The sequence below is a fragment of the Pollicipes pollicipes genome, unplaced genomic scaffold (assembly GCF_011947565.3).
Source record: "Pollicipes pollicipes isolate AB1234 unplaced genomic scaffold, Ppol_2.1 Scaffold_7261;HRSCAF=8764_pilon_pilon_pilon, whole genome shotgun sequence".
In the NCBI taxonomy this organism is placed as follows: Eukaryota; Metazoa; Arthropoda; class Thecostraca; order Pollicipedomorpha; family Pollicipedidae; genus Pollicipes; species Pollicipes pollicipes.
The window spans coordinates 1,016,054-1,036,487 of record NW_023597054.1 but is presented as its reverse complement, the minus strand read 5'-3'; the positions used below and the strand labels follow the sequence as shown (position 1 = coordinate 1,036,487).

At 60.6% G+C, this 20,434-nt stretch overlaps 1 pseudogene; it reads right to left on the bottom strand.

Annotated features, from left to right (window-relative positions):
- Positions 1-20,434, bottom strand: part of LOC119112352 (tyrosine-protein phosphatase Lar-like) — a 65,762-nt pseudogene that overhangs the window by 29,319 nt on the left and 16,009 nt on the right.

The window sequence follows — 20,434 nt, the reverse complement described above, 5'->3', positions numbered from 1 at the left end:
CGGTCTCGGCCGAACAGCGACACAGACACACACGGGACCGAGATACCGGTATACGTATGCACGCACACACACACGCACGCACGCGCGCGCGCCACACACACGCACACACACACACACACATACACACACCAACTTATTCACGTCATTCTGTTTTGTTGGGACATGTGTGCTGGACCTTGTTTGTGGGTACACCACCAAAACGGGCCTATAATTAGTACAGTTTAACCCTGAAACGCCCCATTAGAACTGATTAAGGCCTAATTCGGGCTTAGCCCCACAAATATACCACAATCTAAACAGCGTGTATTGACACAACAGAGATTTAGAGATGGTGTGAAAAATTTGGCCTATGGGTACATTACTCATGCCCATATTTGGCACGTCCCCACATACCATGCCATTTACATTGTGTGTGTACACCAGTGAGACAGCCGTCCATAAGGGAAGATCGGGGAATCGAAATCACCGTAAAGCAGCTGTCGTGTGGCAGCAGAAGCCAATGACAAACAGATCCCACAGCACTGACTGATAAGCGAATGAACTTCCGGAAGCCCGAACAACAAAAACTGAACGTCAATGTTCGTCTGGCAGCAGACACAGCGTTTGAGAGCGTTTTCCTCACCAATTATATGCTTATCTGAGAACATGCAACACGTCGCAACATGATAACATGTTGCCGGCAGGCGGGCGAGCCGACACAGCCGACCTGCCGATACAGCCGGCCTGGTCACGCTACAGCACGGCCCGGCTGCTCCAGTGAGCAGAGCCGCCTGTCCACTGGTGCACCGACAGCCACGCTCTGGACGGGCTCCTCTCTGGGACGTCACGGGATGACCGTAAAGTGGCCCACAGATCGCTGGCCCGTCTGTCATTCGATCGCAGTCGCTGTCGGGAGCCGCTGTCGCCGACGCCGGGCACTGCCTGGCCGCCCTCTGCGGAGGCCTTGGGGCGCGCCGAGCGGGCGGAGCGCGCCGGTCAAGAGCGCGCGTCCGCAGGTCCGGTCGCTCACCTTCTCGTACGTGTCGTTGTAGCTACACGACGTAGTTGATGATGCCCCTCCCCTGGAGTGCACGGGCCGCTCCCAGCTGAGGACGGCCGTTGTGGCGCCCTTCTCCACCACGTCCAGGCCGTTCGGCTGGCTGGGCACTGCGGCGGTGAGCGCGTCCGGTCAGCCGCGCCGCACACGCCGCCCACGCCCGACCCCGCGGCCGACACAGCGGCCAGCACTGGGCCAGGTGGTCGCCATGGTCACCCACACAGCGGACCAGCCCGTCCACGGTGGCCCACTCGGAAGCAGCGTCAGCCCCACAGACGTGTGGCATGTCAGACAACTCACAACTGCCCATTGTCTGAAGTCGCACCGGCCGACGCCCGCCCTCTCCGTCTGGCAGCGGGCCACAGGTTCGCCAGGTGACGAGGTGCCATGTCAGCGCTCCACCCGGCCGGTGTCACGGCCCCCTCCCGGGGCGGCAGACGCCAGCCATTACACCCGTACACACGCCATTGTCGCGGCCGTAACCAGCAACAAGGGCCTGATCCCCGGCGACTCTGGCGGCGCGGCCGCCGCCGCCGCCGGCGGCGGACCCAGGTGTGGAAGTAGCCGGCAGTCGGACCGGCCCTCGCAGCCAGTGGAGACCCGGAGCTAAGCTTAACACGCATTGCCAAATGAGGCTATTAAGTGACGAAGAGGTTTCTGTCAACTTTAATTGACACAGTTCCGGAAGATCCAAGAGGTACTCAATCTCATATTTCATGTAATCAAATATGGCTCCTTCTGGAGCACTGGTTCCGCTCAGACAGCCGACCGAGTTTCAGGTTTTGTTAGCTCGCTGAATGTCATCAGCGACTCCAAAAAATGGACGCCGAAGATCCAGACTTTGAAATACCCTGCGGGCCTTTCCGACAGATTTGGACAATCGTAAAAGCATGCAGAACTGTAAAAGGCTCGGGGCAAAAGGGCATCGCCGTAATTTGACACATGCGCGTTTTCCACGGGTCCAATGTTTCTCGCTGTGCCATCTTCCCTCGTCGATACAACGCACAACCTGACACAATGCCGACAACACGCACCACACATCTGAGCTCAATATCGCGGACTGGTGATCTGCTGCCACACATGAAGCACCGGCCACGAGTCCACAGCACCCGGCCAGCCCTGTCCTGCCCTCGTGATTGGTGATCTGCTGCCACACATGAAGCACCGGCCACGAGTCCACAGCACCCGGCCAGCCCTGTCCTGCCCCTCGTGATTGATGATCTGTTGTCACACACGGAGCACCGGCCACGAGTCCACAGCACCCGGCCAGCCCTACCGTGCCCTCGTAATTGGTGATCTGTTGTCACACACGAAGCACCGGCCACGAGTCCACAGCACCCGGCCAGCCCTGTCCTGCCCTCGTAATTGGTGATCTGTTGTCGCACACGGAGCACCGGCCACGAGTCCACAGCACCCGGCCAGCCCTGTCCTGCCCTCGTAATTGGTGATCTGTTGTCACACACGGAGCACCGGCCACGAGTCCACAGCACCCGGCCAGCCCTGTCCTGCCCTCGTAATTGATGATCTGTTGTCACACACGGAGCACCGGCCACGAGTCCACAGCACCCGGCCAGCCCTACCGTGCCCTCGTAATTGGTGATCTGTTGTCACACACGGAGCACCGGCCACGAGTCCACAGCACCCGGCCAGCCCTGTCCTGTCCGCACGCAGGCCCGCACGCAGGCCTGCACGACAGGCTGGAGGGAGAGAGCCCACAGACGGCCTTGGAGCCGACAGCGGCCGGTGCATCACTTACCGCCCTGTTGCGTCTTGGCGCGTACCGGCACCGAAATGGGCCCGGGCCCGGCCAGCGTCTCGGCCTGTACACGGAGCGTGTAGATCTCGTGCGGGACCAGGCCGGAGAGGGTGATGAGTGTGCCGCCGCCGGCGTACACCACCTCCGACTCCCACTGCTTCAGCGGCAGGTCGGGCGTCATCGTGAAGTAGACCTTGTAGCTGGTGATCTGCACGGCAGTTGGCAGCGTCATGACACCGCACCCATGATGATGCAGGAGCAGTAGCGACCACGGAGATCGCTATCCCAAATTCGAACAACACATCACGATAACAGCGCTGACACGGGTCAGCTGACAACGCTCCCGGCTCACTCGCTGGGAACGGCGGCTTGCAGGCAGAGAGGAGCAAGGCCAGGGAAGGCCTACGTCTGACCAGAGCACGGGACTCGCCCTTTTCGTCTCCGCCGTCCCGGAAGCCTCGGTATCTTGGAGAGCCGAGAGGCACTGGGGACAGGGACAGCGCACGGCATAGAGCACCCGGAACGGCACACTGTAAGCGGCTCAGCCGGCAGCCGGTGGCCAGCCGGCGACCAGCCGGTGACCAGCTGGTAGCCAGCCGGTGACCAACCGGTGACCAGCCGGTAGCCAGCCGGTGGCCAGCCGGTGGCCAGCCGGTGACCAGCCGGTGACCAGCCGGTGGCCAGCCGGTGACCAGTCGGTGGCGCCTGCGCGGCCGCGACCGCCGGCCTTTCACCTGGACGATAGGCTGGTCGGGGCTGTCCCACATGGCAACCAGCGTGCTGGAGCCCAGCGGCCGCACGTGCACGTTCTTGGGCGCCGAGCCGGGCTCTACAACAGGCGGACAGACGCGACCGTCACACACCGAGCCTAAGCGGACGACGACGACCCAGCGGCGGATCACGCGCGTCACAGCTGACGGCAGCTCGCCGAGCCGAGCCAGACTGCCGCTGGGACTCCTAGTCTGCCGCGCACGCAGGCAGGCACAGTCACCGAGCGGCGCCAAGGCCGGCCGGCGGGCCCGTCTTGACCGCCGCCAGGTGCGCCCGTCACGCCGGCCAGTCGGCCGCCGCCGCCATTTCAAGCACGCCGTCCGGAAACCGGATAGCAGCGGCGCACACGTGTCTTTTCAGGCGGGCGCGTGCCCGGCCTGCCGTCCGCTGGCCGCCTCACGGGACGGCGGCTCCGGTCACCGGCCAAGTAGCCGGCCACGGCACCGAGAGCCGCAGCTGGCCACGGCACCGAGGGCCGCAGCTGGCCACGGCACCGAGGGCCGCAGCTGGCCACGGCACCGAGGGCCGCAGCTGGCCACGGCACCGAGAGCCGCAGCTGGCCACGGCACCGAGAGCCGCAGCTGGCCACGGCACCGAGAGCTGCAGCTGGCCACGGCACCGAGAGCCGCAGCTGGCCACGGCACCGGGGGCCGCAGCTGGCCACGGCGCAGGCTCGGATTACACGCGCCTCACGAGGGTTCGAGGCTGCAGTATGATACTGCCCATCGCCTAAACACCCGCCGTTAAAACAGCACAGCGGGTTCAGTTTCAACGGCGCAACAGGTCCGCTTCGTGGTGCGCCCTGAGAAACCGCTATCACACGGCGCTGTTCGCTTCCAAGTCACGGCAGCAACGGAAGCTAAAACAAACAAACGCGCGCTATCCAAAATCACAGCTACGCTCCTACAGGTGTGCGATAATGTTGCACGCTTCCAACACAGACAAACGCCGGCAACTACGCTCTTTCGTCCGTTTAAAATTCATGCAATCCATAGATACCAGGAAAGCAGCGTGAATAGGAGCGGCTGACAAACAGTACAGCTGTGAAGCGCGTAGCAACACAAGTGCGGACATTACACGCGATCGACACAGAAACGATACCTCGAAATGTGGGCAACGCATTTCAGTGAAAAACCCAACCGGCACTCAATAATTCGTCGGCAGCGCCGAGTGGACACAGACAGCAAAGAAAACAGAAACCGAAGACCTGAGAAAACACAAATCAACTTACGGAAGCCTCTGGAGGTTATCGGTGTGACGCGGGAGAGAAGACAATAACATTAGAGCCTGATCGGCGGCCGGTGCCGATCAAAGCCAGACGCGTTTGCGTGGCGCGCATGGGTAACACATCAGGTGGCGGGCGGCGGCGGGTCACAGGTACACTGCTCTCGCTCTCTCGCTCTCTCGCTCTCGGGGGACAGTAGGGAGGGAACACGCTCCCGGCCGCGCCGCCGCCAGCCCGCCGACCGCAAATAAGGCGACGCGCCGCGGCTCGCGCTGACAGTGGCCGCCTGCTGATGCCACGCGCCGGTGGCCGTAATCGGCCCCCGACTAAGCCACGCCTGGCGGCCGGCCGGGTCGGCGGTGTCGTCTCCAGCCGGGCGCGCTCCGGCCGCCCAGCCGCCATCCAGACGCGACACCTCGCCGGTTGCACACATGCGTCCATAAACAACCCGACACATTACAGCGTTTTCAAACACCGCTGAGCCTCTGTCACAAATCCGCCACCCTGAAACCTAGGGCTACGAGTCATGATTCCGAGGAACAGGTTAATGGACGCCCTGACGAGACGACGGCGGTCCAGCCTGTCCATAATGAAGTCACGGAAACGGGTCCACCAAGGTACCACCGGCACCCATTAACACGCGTTTCCGAGCAGCTCGTCGACTCTGTGGCCGCTCCAACAGGTGTGTGGGCCAGCCCAGGTGCCCCTTCCCTTCCCCCTCCCTCGCTTCCAACACCCGACGGACGGGCGGCACGTGCAGTGTTAGCTGTTCCTGACTCGAATGTCGTAAACCAGGCGGCCGTCGTCGGTGTCGAGACTCTCCCCGCCCACCGGCGTGAGCGGTCCGGAGGCGCGTCAAGCCAGCCATCCCACACGCGCTCTCAGGGCTACACGTCCCACCTGCCTCCTTCCCCTCCCTCCCTCCGGCAGGCCGCAGGGAGCGGCGGACGTTCCCAGCAGCGCAGCGCCGGCCGGCGCCGACCGTCCACCGCCGGGGTTGACGGCGCGCGTGCGCCGTACTTGGCCGGCCGACGGAGCCCGCCCGAGGCTCACCTGTCAGGTGCGTGGTGACCTGGACGGGCGCGCTAGGCCGGCCGCGGCCCAAGTTGTTGACAGCGATCACGCGGAACTCGTACTCGGTGAACGGCGCCAGGTTGGGCACCGCGTAGTGGAGCGATATCACGCCGTTGATCTCCTGCGGCCGAGACACCGGCGTCATCAACGGAAGCGGCGCGCGGGCGCCACACACCGGCGCCATGTCGCCATGGCGCAGTATGGGCGCAGACACTCTGGACGTCACCACCGGCGCCATGTCGAGCGTGTTGAGCGCACACAAATACTGACATTACCAAGCTGGGAACTGTCAGTCGCGTCAAAGGAGTCAAACCCACTCATGTCAGTGCTCGGGAATTTTGCAAACGCTCTTTAACGAATAGCTGCAAGCAGATATTGCCACTTTATGAACTGTTTACCGTGGGGAACGCACCACTCCGACAAGCACCTTGCATCTAAGTGCCAGCCCATGTGCGGAGAAAATAAAACGCTCTTGTATGATAAATGCACGCTTAATACACTGGATAACGTCACTGGCAGCCGGTGGCTTACGAACGCCAAACGCGATGCCTGTGCCAGTCGGCATGAACAACACGCTGGCCGCCCGCCGACCGACTGAACGTGCGGCACAGCCCGGCCTCAGGCCCCGCCCGTCCGCACGCCGGCCTCACCTGCTGCCGATTGGACAAGCGCCACAGCCGCCCCCGCCCCGTCCGCGCGCCGGCCTCACCTGCTGCCGACTGGACAAGCGCCACGGCCGCCCCGCCCCCGTCCGCGCGCCGGCCTCACCTGCTGCCGACTGGACGAGCGCCACAGCCGCTCCGCCCCGTCCGGGCGCCGGCCTCACCTGCTGCACACCATATTTTTGGCTGTACTGGATGACGTAGTACTTGATGGCCTCCTGGTCGAGGTCGTGCGACCACGAGAGGCGGACCGCCTCTGAGGTCACGTCCAACACGCGCAGGTTTGTCGGCGGCCGCGGCAGCCCTGCGGGCCACATTCAGGCGACGTCACCGACACTGGCCACAGCGGGGACGTCTGGTCCGCGCTCACACATCGCCTCGGCGTAGCGCTCGCCGCCGGCCAGCGCGGCGCGGCACCCGCGGCCCCTCCTATCTCCGCCTGCCTGCAGCGCGCCACGCGTCGCACGCCTGCGAGACCGCGCCCGAGCTTGAGGCGATTTCTGGGTCTCAGTGAGCGGCGGTCTCTCTGGTTCGTACCTCACGTCCCGCCATGAGGAGATCATGGAACGTCAAATGAAGGGTGCTGCGGCGACCCTCTCCTGAATTCCTTGTCACACTCCAGCGGCTCCTCAGCGCCCCTCGCGGCTCCTGGTGTACCCATCTCCTAGCTCATGCGATACGCTCCTTAGCTCCAATGGTGTCCTCCGGTTTCTACGGCACCCATCTCCCAGTTTCTCCGGTATCCGCCCTCCACCTGCAGCTGCTGCGCCCTTCTCTCGGTTCCTGTGATACCCATCCCCGGCTCGTGCCGTGCCCGTGCTCCTGCGACGCCCCTCCCCCTGCCAGGCTCCTGGGCCCGTCAGCGAGTCGGCCTGACCCGGCCCGGGGGCAGGTGTCAGCGCCGGCCGTCGGCGAGGTCTTGCCGTGCTGTCTGCGGGGCTCTGGGGGGCGTCTCGGCGGATTTACGCCCGATGAGTTCACTGCCGCCAGCCGGCGCGCAGCGGCCAGGGAATCCTGTCAGCCCAGCCCGGCAGCGTGCCGCTGCCGGGCTGGGCTGCGTGACCGCTCAGGTCCAGCGCGGCGGACACGACAGCGAACGTGCACAGTGCGGGACCGTTGACCAGCAAAAGCAAGGCGACCGAAAGCCAGCACAGCAGCCGGCAACCAGCGCAAACGTCACAGCGTGGATGGAGCGGCCCCGTTACACACAAAAGCATCCCATTACGGGACCCCATTACAGAAGTGGAGAAGTCTATTTGGGGCTGCCGGGCGTCCAGCGCGGTAAAACAGCCACGGCCGGCCTCATATAGCCGCACGAAGGTCGTGAGCACAGTCGCACCTGTCCGTCGGGAGCTAAAGCCCCGGGGCGTGAGCGGCTATCCAGATACTCCGACATACACGCCGTAGCTTGGACAACTGCGCTGCGAACAATGGTCGGAAAATTAAGGGCAATAAATACCACATCTACCCTAGACAGTTATGGTGGAAGACTGTCGCAGGCCATTGCACAGTTATTTCCCTACCGAGGCACGAACATTAACGTGCTCGGTTGTATAGCTTTACACGAGGGCAATACTATGGGTCTCATTCGTAATCGAATGGCTAGATGAAAAAGAAACGTGTATTGATACACAGCATTAATGTTATACACACGTGATATTGATACTGTTATCACTACACCTCCTTTAGGCATAATTCAACGAGGAAGAAGACCCAAAAAAACTATTTCATGCATGAGCAATGCTGCTCGCAGCTGCACTGAGCAACCAAATATCTTATACACAAGTATGTTTCATTGTCATGTACTTTTGCTGATTCTTGTATGCTTGCTGAAATTTTGATGACTTACAACGGTCTGGAATTTCATATTTACGACAGGTGTTGTTCTTCTATCTAATATGGGATGTTTTATCATCTCTTCTGTCGGCTGCTGCGGTAAAACCGTTACAAATAGGCCGCACAAGAATGCCTCCGTATATTTGATCATGAGCGAGATGGTCAAGCCACTACCCTACCCAGCCGTTATTCCAACCGGCCACTACCAGGAAATGTGCCGCATCTGGACAGGAGTCGCGCGACCAAATGTGACGTTCGCGTCGTGCGGCAGCAGCACCGACAGCGCGCTACTTAGACCGTAGGGAGCGGGGCGGGCAGGCGACGGGCGCCGGTGCAGCGACCTCTCCGGCGAGGTGAGAGTGGCGCGCGCCGCCGGCAGCGGACGTCACGCCCCCTCCTCAGCCGGTGCGGAGAGTCGGCCGGCGCTCGTCTCGGGCGGGCGTGACAGGATGCCGGCAGAGCGGCGGCGCCGGCAGCCGGACCGGGGGCCGAGCCGGCGCCGTCGCATCTCCGCGTCCGTGTCGACTGAGGCCGCGACACCGACCGCAGCTGGGTCATACAGCCGCCGCCCGGGCACCGGGCGGCCGCGGTGTCAGCCGGCCGGTCTGTAGACGAATTAGTCTGTACTGTAGTCAGCCGGCCGGAGCGGCCACGTGCGACGGCATGCTCCCGCGGACCAGTGACGTTCGAGGCCCCGCACCGGGCGCGCGGCACTCGCCACCCACCAACGCTAAGGCGAATTATTCACTTGGGGTGCGGGACAATGCAAAGTTAGTTGCCGCCGACGCACCTGGTGTCCGGTCCGCCCAGTCGGCGAGCGCTCCAAGACGACAGTTTGTACCCCCGATTTGAACTCCGCCGCCCTCAGACTACCATAGCGGCCAGCGGCGAAAAGAGCCGCGTATCGTAGGACTACGTCACCAGTGGACACTCTGGGCACCCCGCGTCCGGTCGCAGCGGTGCTCAAGTCCGTTCTCGGAATCGGACGGGCCCTGCCGGGCACCCGTTTGGCCCGTCTGATGGCACATGCATGGTGTCGGGCTAGGTTATGGTCAGCTATTGGTCCGGCCGGCGCGATGACGTCGCAGCACTCTGCATGCCACGGCGCTCTACGGCAGAACGACCGACTGCCACGCAGCTCGTGTCACGGACACGCTGCAACGCCATGTGCACGTCTGCATGCCAATTATACCCTGCCCACATGCACCCGGCACCATGGAGCTCAAAATTACTGATGGAGGTGGGCACGGACGGGCACGCACCACGCTTGACGACAGACGCTTAGACTAGTTACCGTTTGAGCCTCTGTCAAGCGCGCTCCGACTAAAAATACGACGAGCACTGTCGGCGCGGACGGCATGGAGGGGCTTCAGCTCGCCTGCCACCGGCCCATCGGCCAGCGCGTACACGACACGGCCGTGGCACGAGGTGCGCGCGCGCGCGGGACCACGCCGGCCGGCCGGGCCGTGTCGTGTTTGGACCCGGTGCGTTAGGCGACCAGGCGTGCGCGCAGGTGCAGGGGCGTGCAGGGGCGTGCGGGGGCGTGAGAGGGGCGGGGCGGTGGTCACAGCGGCGGCGCGCCATCGACGAACGCCATGGCAACGTCACCGTCATTGGCCGCCGACGCCGGTCCATGCCTGCCACGGGGGCGTGACGCCGCGACATTTGCACCGGACACGGGTCGATGGCACTGGCAGAGGTCACACCGGCACCAAAACACGCGCCCACCGTCCCACCCACGCGGCTTGTCCACCCCCAGGGGGGGGGGGGGGGGCGCGTCATCGCTCGGCGGTCGGTGGCGCCGCCCCGCGTGCGTCCGCGCGGCGCCTCACCAGCATGGCCGCCTGACCGACGGAGGAGCACGCGGCTAGCGGCGGAGCTCGGACGTCGCCGGCACTGGGCTGCGGCCCCGGCGGCGCTGGTGGCAGCTGCCGTACGTCCGACGGTTGTCGTACTGCTCGGGCCCGCGCTTGCCACCGCCACTGGCAGCGGGCGCCCGAGGGCGCACCTGGCAGCGGACGGGAAGGGGGGGAGGGGAGGTGTTCCCCTAACGGTCTTCAGGGCTTTCGGCCCAGCACGCCTGTCACCCCGGCACCATTAATACTACATTGGCACAGACGGGGATCGCATTGTCCTGCCGCCATTTGTATTAATTATGGCGACTCTCTAAGCAGATTAATCGGCTAGTTCGTTATCGTTACGTTTGCAGGCACCAGCATGCGCCGGATCTGGCCGTCTCTTGCGCTGCCGATACGTATCGGATGTGGGAAGCGAGACATCGGCCTCGGGGATGGTGACTCAAATCGTGAGCGTGACAACAAAGACAGCCAGGCCGACACCAGACACAGCTAAGCCGGCACCAGACACAAAAGAACAGCCGACCGACCCCATCAGCAATCGCCATCTCACATGGACATCGAGGCAGCGCCTGGTCAGAGTTTCAATGCCGACGTAGAACAATACGGCTCACATGGGGGCAGTCGTCTGCCAATGTAAAGCAGCTGAAATTTATCTGCAATTAGACCTGACACAACGGACAATTGTTCCTGGACACCTAACATGTCGGTAAGCAGCATGAGCAGCGACACGGTCACTGCGTGTGTAACGAAATGAAAATATAGCGCCTACCCGAGATCTTCATGCGGGAGCCGACGTCAGCGCTCGGCAAGAGCAGGGAGGCACTCTGTGCAGCCGCGTTGCCGAGGCAACTGGCAGGGCCGGCCAATCAGCGGGCGTCACCAGCCGCTAATCAGTCACGTGATAGGCAGGACGCCTTGCATTGCCATGCCTTCCAGCGCCGCCTCTCTCCACGCAGAACATCAGCAGCGCACTGTGCTGACCTGCCAGCACTTACCGCGCCTGGCGAGATGGCGGGCAGGCCAGCTATTATCACATATCTCAGAGGCTTCCCCACGTCGTTAGATCTGCAGAAACGTCCTCACCCGATTCCGCATGGTCTGAGCACGGAATGAATCATGGCCGTCACCGGCTCTGGTCGTTCCCTCAACAACTTGCGTCAGCAGCGCGCTAAGCCTTTCATCTCGTTGCATTTGACACTTCGCGCGGTTCGTCCGGCTTCCATGAAAAGAGAAAGAGCGCGGCACACATCGCCAGAACGATAGCGAGACCACCCGACAGCGGTGACCCGCGCCAGTACTCGGCACTCTGTTCCGCGGAACTCTGTGCCACAGGTCAGGTCAAGTCACGTCGGAGAGCCCTCGGAGAGTGACCGAGGTGTCTGGTGAGGTGCCGCAACGGGCCAGCCACGACGCCCTCCTCCGGCGCTGCCGCTGACAAAAGCGTCGTCAGCGCCGGCTGGCGGACGCCGCGGAGTCGCGCCAAACGAAACCGAGCTTGCCCCGCGCCGCCCACCCGTCAACAGTGCTAGAATTCAGTGGCCGACCATTTTTGCCGGGGAGAAATGGCTGGAGCATTTTAGCGGCGCTGTGCCCCAGCGGCACTGCCAGCGGGTGTGACACAGTCGACGAAGACTGAGTGTGACAGACAGCGCGGCCGAGCCCGCGGAGCCGGCCGAAAAGCGGCACCACACTGCCCACTGTCGCTTGTTGGAGTACGCAGCCGACACTATCCCTTTGGACTCTGGCGGGATGGGCGTGCTCTGCCATGGAGGCGAAGCCAAGGCCAGCATTATGCCGCCCAGGTTGTCGCGACACCGCCGAGCGCTCACCACGCATGAACTGTAGCGACGGAGTGAATGTGCAAGGTGTCGGAAGTGCTGCAACGCACGAGGCACAGCTTCCTTGACTGGAGACGCGGCTCGTAACAAGTCACACTTGGCGGCGGTCACTTGGTACATCTCTTCGAATCCGTCCATAGAAATGGTCGCAGCTGAACACGGCACCCGGCTCAGCAGCCCTGACCAGCTCGTTTCAGTACAAACAGAAAAAGGCGCTCACAGGCAGGACTAACAATGGGGCCCCGCACAACTGACCAGCTTGTCAAAGTACGGCCGAGCCGGCCTGTCCGCAAACGGCTGTCCCGTGGCGTGACTGCCCTGGTAAACAGCGCCGACGAACGCCAATAAAATACGACCGTGGAGCCGGACCGGCCAAATATAATGACCCGCCACGGATGTCGGAGCAATTTTCCAAAAAAAAAAAAAAACACGCTGCGGATGGTTTCTAGCGGCCGCCGGCACTCGAAGGCCGCGTCCGGCCCGCTGAGCACGGGACCGAGCTGGCGGCCGTGTTGGCCGCAGGATGGCTGCGAGCGCGCGCTCGGCCAGGTAGTTCAGCTCAAGGCAGAAGTCAAATGCGCCAGACATTGAAGCCCTGCCCGCAGCCCAGGAGGCAGCGAGTGCTGGGCGTCAGCGAGCGAGGCCGGCCCCGTTGAGCAGGCGTACAGCTATCCGAGCGCGCACCTACGGTGCTACCCGGCACCACTCCCAGTCTGAGGCTGGTTGGGGGAGACGTCCAGACGTCAGCCTGCGTGAGTCGGACGTCAGTGCCCAGGGCGCGAGCCGGGCGGCACAGACGTGGCAGCCTGCCGCCTGTCAGGGTCCGACTGCTGCCGTATGTCCAGAGCTCCGACTGGTCCGTCAGCCAGCATGCCGGCCGACCGGCACCGACACAGTCGCGTGGTCACTGACAATCAATATACGCTGTCGTACCACCGTCGCCACTTTTTACAGGCCCCGGCGTGCTTCCGCTCGCGACTTATTTATAATTAGCCCACTTCTGCGAGAGGTGGTGCGACTCTGATGCGTGTCGGCGGCAGCGGGTTGGCCTGTGAAAAGCGCAGAGCGGGCCACGGGCCGGGCCCATCCGTCTCCCACCCGTTTTCCGCCTGTTAGCGGGCGAGAAGCGGCCGGCCCAGACGGCCGCCCATGTCACCAGTCAGGGCGTCACAGGACACCCGCCAAACAGCGGAGATCTGCTGATGAGACGAACTGCTTCCGTCCGCCCCCGGCCCCTACCAGCTTCCGCTGGTAGGGGGGCGGGGCTCCCGCTGGGAGAGAGGCCCAAGGAGTCAGCTCCCGCCACGGCATCACGAGAGGACGGAGTTCCACTGCTGAGGTTGGCCGTCCTCCCCCCCCCCCCCCCCTCCACCACCCACCCTTGGCCTCCTCCCACCGGTGGGAACGTAGGCTCCCGGCTCGGGAACTACCGCCGACCACTGCTGCTCAGCCGTGATGTGGGGTTCCTCCAGCCTGCTAGATCCGACCCCGCACCCACGACATGCGGACGATCCCAGTCATCCTGCTACTCTTGCCGAGCGTCTGCTGTCTGTCCGCTGACGAGCACCCCGTGCATGGTAGTCTTCTGATGAGGCCCACTCTTCTGGACGGCTCTTGGCATGCCGACGGAGGGGCTTACGTTGGCTAGCTTGTTTACAAAAACTGAGATGGTCAGCGGGCAAACACACCATGGCCGGAACTCCCGGAAGCAGAGCGAGGCGTCTGAATGGTCAGACATCAATGAGAAGCAAACGAAAGCAACAACAGGAAATACAAACGGGATGCAGCTCAGGCATGGAACGGGAACCAGTCGGACAGTGCGGCGCAAGATAGGCACCGCGACTAGGAAGGAACAGCAACAGCATGACTTGAACTGCATACATCATCCATCACATTCCAACCACATATTTCACCCTGTTCCCCTGGGCGTGGCAGACTGGTTGGCAATCTACCCGAGCCCTCCCCCTGCCTCTTCCGCCCCTTCATCCCACTAGTATTACCTGACGCAGTCTTGACCTCTGCGGCCACCTAGTGCAAACACTGGCACTGTCGCTGGCGGCGCGACCTCGCAAAAATACCCTTCCAGCACCGGGCGCGGGTGGACAGCCCACTGGCTCGGTGACGTCATCGCTCGGCCGGGCGCGGCGCCGCCGGCCGGCCACTGACGCTCACCTTGCACGTTGACCTGCGTCATGCTGGCCACCGAGCCGAGCTCGTTAGTGGCCACGCACGTGTAGTTGTTGGACTGACGCACGTTGCTGAGCACGAGGACCGAGCGGCCGATCGGGGCCGGCTCCTGCGGCCTCAGCTCGATGCCCGGCTCCTGGTGCAGCGGACATCCCCACGTCAGCGACGGCAGGGCGGCGCGGCCAGCGCCGCGCGGCGCACCCAGTATAGTGTGATGCATAACAGCGGCCAGCGAACAGTGCCAGGCCACCGCAGCCCGTCGCTGGCTGCTTCCACCCTACGCTGCATCGGTGGCGGCCCCCCGGGCCAGTTCGATGGTCTCAGTCTGCCCCGCCCCGGCCCACCCGCCTGATCCGGCCGACGCGATCGTCGCCAGCCGCCCTCTGGTGCGTCGGCGTCGGCCAGTCTCCGGGCGGTGCCGGTGGCCAGAAGCCCGGCCCGCGTCCGCACTGCCCGGACCCGGCGGGAGGGGGCGAACGATCGGTCGGCACTTACCTTGTGCCACCGGATGTGGGGCACGAGGCGAGCCGACGGCCACGCAGGTAAGGTTCAGGTCCTCGCCGGGCAGCACTTTGTACACCGCGTCCGGCAGTATGGTGAACGTCGGCTCCGCGCGGCGCACTGGCGGCGCGGAAACACAGGGTCAGCGGAGGACAACGGGGCACAACCGAAGGCAGCTGTGCGGACACACCGGTCACAGCGACATGGCAGGCCAGGCAGGACCGTGCCCCACGGACGGAGAGCGGTCACAGGGACACGGCAGGGGCAAAGGAAAACGGAAATGAGCGTCGGGGGAGAGCCGGCGAATAGCTGGCGACTTATCCATGTGCCCCACATTGGTGACGGCTAGCTGTGCCCGAGAAATATTTGTAATCAAACCATCAAGTGGCAAGTTGGCGCGTCGCAAAACAAAAACGCGCCCAGCACGACGCGTCGACACCAGCTCAGCGCGTGTACTGCGCGAACGGAAATCCCACTTGACACCCGATCACCACGGCCGCGACCCACACCAGGCCGCTCGCCGGCCTTCCATCAGTGGGCCCGGTGACCGAGCAGCCTTCCATCAGCGGGCCCGGTGACCGAGCCGGCCTTCCATCAGCGGGCCCGGTGACCGAGTCGGCCTTCCATAGTGGGCCCGGTGACCGAGCCGGCCTTCCATCAGTGGGCCCGGTGACCGAGCCGGCCTTCCATCAGTGGGCCCGGTGACCGAGCCGGCCTTCCATCAGTGGGCCCGGTGACCGAGCCGGCCTTCATCAGCGGGCCCGGTGACCGAGCCGGCCTTCCATCAGCGGGCCCGGTGACCGAGTCGGCCTTCCATCAAGCGGGCCCGGTGACCGAGCCGGCCTTCCATCAGCGGGCCCGGTGACCGAGTCGGCACTCGGCCGCTGCGGCCGTGACAAATACGCCCCGAAAGGTAGGCACCACACCTGGCCGGGGTGGCTCACCGAGCCCGGCATGCGCTCGCTAAACTTGCAGGCGCATTATCCCGCCCGGCGGCGGCGCGCGGCCAGTTGACGCGCCACCCTTGGCCATTTATGTTCCAGTGGATCCGGAGCGAGCGGAGCAGCGAGGTGCCTAGCCACCGGCCTGAGGAGGTGCGCGCCGACGGGCGGGGACTCACAGCGCGCCGAAGCCGTCCGGTTCGGAGACGCGACGCGCCGTCCCACGGTGTGCCCCACACACCGCCCACCCGCACACGGTGCAACGGTATGCGCTGCCACGGTGCATGCGCTGCCATTGCTGCGGTGGTGGCGCCACATTCCGAACATGTCCTCATAAGACGTTATGAGATGGCCGCGGCCGGCCAGACGACTAAAGAGGGCCGGTGCTGCGCGGCCGGACAGCAGCCCCTTCCCCTCGCTTCCCCCTACCCCCACCCCTCCCCTCCCTTCCTCAGGCGTCCAGACAACCGGATGTGGGGTCATGCCCCAGATGTCCGGGAAGTACCCACAGGGCAAATGACATCCAGAACTGTAGGACGACCCTCCCTCGATAATAAGAAGAAGGTCAACTGTAAGACGACCCTATATAATAAGGAGAAGGTCATCCCGAGACAGATAATAAGGAGAAGGTCACCCCGAGATAGATAATAAGGAGGTCATCCCGAGATATATAAGGAGAAGGTCATCCCGAGATAGATAATAAGGAGAAGGTCATCCCGAGATAAATAAGGAGAACGTCATCTCGAGATAGATAATAGGGAGAAGATCACCCCGAGTTAGATAATGAGGAGGTCATCACGAGATAGATAATAAGGGGGTCATCCCGAGATAGATAAGGAGAAGGTCATCCCGAGATAGATAATAAGGAGAAGATCACCCCGAGATAGATAATGAGGAGGTCATCCCGAGATAGATAATAAGGGGTTCATCCCGAGATAGATAAGGAGAAGGTCATCCCGAGATAGATAATATGGAAAAGGTCATCCCGAGGTAGGATAATATGGAAAAGGTCATCCCGAGATAGATAATATAGAGAAGGTCATCCCGAGATAGACAATAATGAGAGGTATATCCCGAGAGACAGACAGACGTGCCAAACTGATTATCTCAGCCCGGCTGTGGGACACGGCCGAGAAACGCATACACGCACAAGACGCGCACACGGTGGGTCATCAGTGACGCACATCCGTCATACATCCGTGTAAGAGCGACACTCATGCGTCGCTGCACATCCGTGTTCACCACTGATGTAGACGATGGCGTCGTTCGAGTAGACGGTGCCCTCGCCGTTCTCGGCGGCGCAGCGGTACTTGCCCTCGTCAGACGTCACCGAGTCCTTGATGACCATGTCGCCTGGAAGAGGCGGCGCACATGAGCAGGGCCAATCGCTGCCCTCTGGCGCCGAGCCGGCACACCCTGCTTGAAGAAGAGGGGGACGGGTTGGCGTGCGGAGTTGCAACAGTGCCGCAACACAACATTTCAAAGTAGATAACATTGTTGTTGTATGACCAAAAGTTGTACAAAAGGTAGATGTCAAAAAGCACAAGTACTTATTTTGATACAAAACCAGAACAACTATCCAACGGCTAACCAAAGACCCTGCTTAGCTTAACACCCCCACCGTGATTTGGTAGCGACCCTCTGTAGATTGGTAGAAAGAATTGCATACTTTAATCTAATGACCCTTTCGCGCGTTTTCATGCCGCATTCAGCTCGGGTTTCTTGGTGGAAAATACGCCTTCTCTCCAAAGCTACCGGAGACTTGCGGAGCCGTGGATTTCCGCGTGCCCAGGGGAGTGTTTAGGATGGTGTTTGATGTCAGTGTTATACCCATTGTACAATCTTCATCGTCATAGTTTCAAATGGAAATTTAACGAATGTAACGTTAAAAAGGAAATAGAGCTTATTTTCTGCCACCAATATTTGATCAATTTACGTTATATGGATCTGTGTATGTAAGTATGTACATCATGCATTTTCATTTAATTTTTCTTGTGTTCCAACAATTTTGGCGTGCCATTCAAAAACCTTAAATCGTAACGCATACGAGATGCTCTCTGTTCTCTCCGCTCCCCTCGGCTATCCGCCCCGTCAGGCGAGGCTATTGCTTGTTGATTGTTGTGTGTCAGAACACGGGAGTGTCGTTGGTGGGCGGTAGGTGGGTTAAACGTGTGCTGGTAAGCGGCAACGGACCTGGGCACTGAGTGCATTGAAAGCCAACGTCGTGTGCGGTGTGATGAAATATCCAGCTGAAACTCGCGAGCAGTGTAGCTCGGCTACTTACGGCGCGTGCGGCACGCGACTCTGTCGAAGTTTCGGGAGCGGCTCTTTTCCATTTCACGTTGCAAATACGGGCCAGGCCTCCGGCTGGTCGGCCGCCCCGCCGGAGGCCTGCTGCGCCTGGAGCTGGCCGGCCGCCGGGCTCTACAAACACCGGCTGGCTGGCTGTGCTCCTGTTGCGAGTCCCTTACAAAGGACGACTGCCCGACCGCGCCTAGTGTCCGACCGCCGGACTCAGTGGGACTGGACTGCTGATACCGTTTGCGACTGACGCGCACCCGACCGTATCACGTGTGGCGCGTGGTGCGCATGGACTCGCCTGTTGCCTCACATGCCACTCGTTTCTGTTCTCTGGGGTCTCGGGTTTTTTTCAGAAAAATCAAAAGCCTGTTGGTATTTGACCGATTTAACACCAGATGATCATGATAAAACGGCGCTGCTCCATTTAGCCCAATACCACAAGCACGCCAACATGTCAGCATACGATGACGGAGGCTCCGTCAGGGTCATCAGCATGATGCTGGAATAATTAGAAGCATTTTTACTGCGGATTTCAATCTATTGCGTGGGCTGGAACAATTTATGCCACGTTGGCAGGCACCAAGCACGACATCAACAAACAAAATAGACAAATTACTACGAAAACAGCCAGCTATTTTGCCCGTTCCCGTAGCCTTTATCATCAGCAATGCGGCCAGGACACCAATTACTCCGCCAAACCATAAAGTCAGGTTTAGCTGCAATAAAATGATAGTTCAATTACGATTATGAAATGTGGCCGGGATAATGGCGCCTCGATGACGTCATGCACTGCGCAAGTCGTTGGAGCTGGGCTCAATACCAAATGCCGATTGGTATGCTACATGCAACTGTTTCCAACGAATGCGCGCTGCAAAAGCGCACTACTTAATGTACGGGACTCCAAGAAAATTATTTCTTGCTGTTTCATCGGCAGATGCCATTATGCAACTCCTAATGACATATTTGAGGTGAGTGAAAACACCAAAATATGCAAACGGTTAGGGAGCTTTTTCGGTGTCATTACGCATATCAATGGTAGCGCATTGGGAAAACATAATAAGCGACAAATTTTTATGTACGCAATCACAGGCGCAGTACTAAGAAAAACGACATATGCAAAAGCATAGCTCTCGCTCTGCACTGCTGCTAGATGGGTTGCCTTTGGCAAAACGAATCCCGTTAACACGCGCTCGGGTGGGGATGGGGGTCAAATTGACCCTCTCCCCCGAAGGTTTTTTCCAGAATGGTTTCCAAACGGCGCGGCGTAGCCGCGCCAAATATTGCAGAGCTGTAAAAAATTGAATAGCGAATCGTTTGCCATCAAAAATTTAGATGTACAACTTGCTTACAATAATAAACTTGGGCAACACAACGGTTGAATGAGCAGATTACACTGACCCCAGGTCAGGTATGAAGGTCACACCAAGGTCAAAACCAACCTGTTTTGTTACCCTAGGGCTTGCTGTATGAGATAGTTTCTGGTGCTCTTTTCGAATATATTGATAGCAGGAACCGCATTATACATCTCCCATGGACTTCTTAGAGGTCAGAATAGGTCACTGACCTAACATGACACGGGTCAACATTTTGTTTTAGGAACATACTGCCTAGCGTAATATTTGTCGCTTAGTCAAATGCAAAACTCAAAACAATCTGGTATTATTTTGTTACCCTGACCTTCAAAAGATCAAACAAGGTCACTGACCTTGAATGAGTATGTGGCCTTTTGCAGAGAAACGGTTATCTAGACTCTGGGGCACTTTGGAGACCAACCTGGAACTTGATCTTGTTTGACCATTTGGACCCGAAGATCATGACCTAGGAACCTGAAACCTCGACCTAAGTGAGCTCACGTATAGGTCAATACACCCTATAAATTTGGTGTTCCTAGCTTTCTTTGTTTCCGAGCTCTCAGGGGGGGGGGGGGTCAAATTGACCTCCCCACCCGCGCGAAGGGTATCTAGCCGGCCACCCGGGCGCGTGTTAACCGACGGCTCATCTAAACATTGAATCTGACACGCTTTCTGCATACGCAGAATAGAAAAAAGCAAAAGGTTCTTTTGGAACTACGACACCAGACCAAAAATATTTGACCCAGCATCCGCAATGAAGCTATCCAGCTCTCCGCCGGAACGAGGAAGACATAACGGCCTGAAACATCCGCAGTGAAGCCACCCAGCTCTCCGCCGAAACAAAGATAGACGTAACGGCCTGAAACATCCGCAGTGAGGCTACCCAGCTCTCCGCCGGAACAAAGGTAGACGTAACGGCCTGAAACATCCGCAGTGAGGGCTACCCAGCTCTCGGCCGAGACAAAGGTAGACATAACGGCCTGAAACATCCGCAGTGAGGCTACCCAACTCTCAGCCGGAACAAAGGTAGACATAACGGCCTGAAACATCCGCAGTGAGGCTACCCAGCTCTCAGCCGGAACAAAGGTAGACATA